The sequence below is a fragment of the Mytilus californianus genome, unplaced genomic scaffold (assembly GCF_021869535.1).
Source record: "Mytilus californianus isolate M0D057914Y unplaced genomic scaffold, xbMytCali1.0.p SCAF_62, whole genome shotgun sequence".
NCBI lineage: Eukaryota > Metazoa > Mollusca > Bivalvia > Mytilida > Mytilidae > Mytilus > Mytilus californianus.
In genome coordinates this window covers 56,098-59,680 of record NW_026262715.1, presented here as the reverse complement: position 1 = coordinate 59,680, position 3,583 = coordinate 56,098, and the positions used below count along the sequence as shown (strand labels likewise).

Genomic DNA, 3,583 nt, shown 5'->3' with positions numbered 1-3,583 from the left:
TAAGTTATACAAAAATCACTGCAAAGTCGAAATTCTTTAAACTAATTCAGGACCAGGACTTCTTTTGAACTAGATTTTAAAATTATCTTTCAATAGGTGTTTATTTATTCTACATTGGCTAGAGAGCAAGAGGTGAAATTCAGATCTCACAAAACATGTTTAAACCTGCAGCATTTTGAGCCTGTTTCAAGTCAGTAATTTATATTTTTTGGTATCAAAACTGGTGTGGTTTTCATGTTTGTTCATCTCTTGTATTTTCAATGTGTACGAGCAGTGTCCATTTTCCTGGCATAGTAGATGCATGTTTTGGAGCCTGCTCAAGTCGGCCTCTTGATGGAAATTTTCACATTGAAGACCCATTCAATGTTTGCCTAAGTGTTGTTTTGTACATTTGGTCAGGTTTTTTCTACACATTCCCCATTTCTATACTTTATAGTATTATGAACATTTAATAAATTCTTGATATATAGTTAGTAGAAGTTAAAATAATTTAAGAATAAGATTCTAATCAAGCACGTTTATTTCCTGTTAAACAAGTGTAAAAAAAAATCAATAAAATCCAAAGTTAGCGTCTTGCCCAAGTTCATGTTCAATAAATAAAAATAATTATCATTTTTTTTCCTCAAAAAAACAAAACTAACAAATTTAAAGGACAAAGTTATATCATATCTCCAGCATATTGTAAAATTAGTCTTCCTGGATGCAGATGCTAGCAACTATATTATTAGCATGTGTCAGTCTCAGTTTTGGTAAGGTCAGCATAAAATCTTCAAAATCATCTGTTTGATTTATGAGCTCGTCTTTATCTATAGTAGTAAGAAATGCTTTCAACTCTGTATCAAAAAGGGTCAGTTTTGTTGATAGGCTGCTGTCCAAATCATCTACAACATTTTTTTTGCAAATTGAAACAACTTTTAAAGATTCATTTCTTTGTTTCATTGAACAGGAAGTACATTTAGTTGTGACTTTGCCTATGTCATTTTCCATTACATTTTTTGAGCATGATCCACACTTGTAAGTTTTGTTGAGTGAAACTTGGTGGATTTTCCCAATTACTGTCGTCGGAAGTTTGATATGAAGCAGGTTTGTTGTTATATTTTCCATTGGTGGAATATGTTTGATGACTGTCCTTGTTGTGGCTGATAATTTTATATTATCTTGAAATATTCTGGTTGAAACATTTTTGAAATTATAACATTCATTCCTCTGAACCGAATCAATTTGCTCGTTCCATAGCACCAATGGCATTGCTGAAGTGCTATCTGCAATAATGAATTCCTTCTTTTCTTTTGATGTACCATATACATCAACTGTTTCTTGTTCAGCAAATACACCAGTAACCTTAGCAGAAACAGAGACCTGAAGAAAAAGAAGAGACATCATAAATATATATTTTATAAGCACAAAATGCAATATTCAGTATTTGTTAACGAAGATTTATAATGATTGATTGATGGTTGCTTAACATCCAGTGGCAAATATTTCATGCATATTCAGGACGAAAGATTTATAATGAAATATCTACATATTATGATGTAGCAGGTGTTGGAACAACTTGAATGACAGATGTCAAGTACATGGACCACAATTTCAACAAAATTTAGTCAAGCAGAATGAAGTGTAAACTCAATCTGTATATCATCATTGTTGACTCACTAAATATAAATCATCTAAATGGCTGATAACATTATTATCATGATTTTACAAAAATCTATACAAGTATAAATTCTCAAGCTACATTAGAATACGGAGAATTTATTGCATGTATAGTACTAACTTGTGTATACTTTTATAATTTTACGTCTAACGCTAGGTATATAAGACAAACGATTAATTTTATAGCAGGATATTTTTTATCGAGAGACTATCACTTTCTAGTTTGTTGCAGGGGGTCTCAATGGGAAGTTCTGATCCCGGATCCTGCTTACTGTTTTGTCAGATTCCCGTATTCCTCTACCACTATGTACGTAAGCAATTCTCATTTTTTTGTAACTTCTCATGTCCCGCTAGACTTCATTTCCTGTTTTCACAGCACAATAATACAACTTTCACGTGTCACGCTTACAAAAAATCGCCAATCCAGCGTCACGCTTAGACCCCAATGAGACCCACTTTGCAGACAGGGCAACATTCAAGTTCCATTCATATCTAGAATACAATATGATATATGTATTTTTTTGTTTCAAGAGATGACTTGTTGCATTGGGTCAGACCCCGGTTTTCAATTTATCCCATTATTGGGTTTGATTGGTTGTTCCGGCTTGTGATGTTGTTCATAATAGAGTTATTCAGATTACATTCGTGCCAACCATATAATAGTTTTTGTTTGTATTAGGTTTTCGCTATTTAAGCGAAGAGGTTTGTTTTATTATGCACTTATAGTTGAATTTTTATAAGGATTATGTTTTTTTTTATTGAAATTGGGAATGCACTTCATTCACCAAAGTCGCACAATTTCATTCAATCAATGACAGCGTCACTCTAAAATGTTTATAGTTTTAAAATTTTGGGAGCAACCAGGGGTGGATACAGCAAATATTAAAAGGGGGGTCCTTAATCCCGAGTTATAAATGGGTTAAATGTTGCTTTAAATGTATCAATCATCATAATAAAGTTGAAACCCTCTCTGAATCGACCACTGGAAACCATCAAACTTCAATAAGTGAATGTAATGGTTTTTATTCATAGTATAACTTTAAAATATTTAGGTAGTTCAACGTTATCAATCATACTATATATTTTTTTTCTTCAAAATCAAACACTACCTCTACAAGGTGTGGGGAAGATCTGCACTTGGAATATTTTTTTTCATCAAATTGGGGATCATAATGTTTTTAGGAAAAAACCATAACCCACCCTTGAAGTCAAATGGTCCTGTTTTAATATGCAGTACATACCGTTTGATGTGATATCTTTAACTCATCTAGATTTGAAACATTGTCGTCGAAATCTAATTTTCGTCTTTTGAATGGAAGCTTGTCCACAATGTTCAGGTTCGAACATCTAGAGACTTTAATGTCTATTTTCCCAGTTTCAGTTACAGATGGAACCATGGCTATGTTGGTAAGTTTCAGTGGAGATTTCATTTTCTCTGCATTTGTGAAAGCACTCAGCTTAACCGGCGAGAAACACACAAGTCTATGGAATTCATCTCTGTTCTGCAGGGTTGCGTTGAAATATCTTGTGTTATTTTTTACTTGTCTTTATCGGCGAAATGTCATGCAAATAACCAACAATTTCCTCTGATGAAGATGTAGATGGATTAGGACGCTTAGCCATTTTCAGTTGTAAATGAGCGTTTCTCTGAAAACCCCGCATACCATCGGGTTTTTACCTTTACTTTTACAAGATATAAAGAAGGTAAAAGCCCGATGATATCAAAAGTTTTCGCGGTTTTTTACTGGCAGGGGGGGGGGGGGGGGGGGGTATTACGTTGAAAAAAAACAAGAGGTTTTATCTTAATACCACACACAAAAAATGACAACAAAGTCCAATAAATACACTGAAATTGGAGTGAAAATAGAAAATACACTTTAAAACCTAAATAGTATATGCTTCAAAATTTAATGAATTTCTCATTAAA

At 33.1% G+C, this 3,583-nt stretch overlaps 1 pseudogene; it reads right to left on the bottom strand.

The window, feature by feature from the left end:
* Nucleotides 1-508: 508 nt before the first annotated feature.
* On the bottom strand, nucleotides 509-3,308 carry LOC127707289 (uncharacterized; annotated as a pseudogene).
* Between the last annotated feature and the right edge of the window lie 275 nt (nucleotides 3,309-3,583).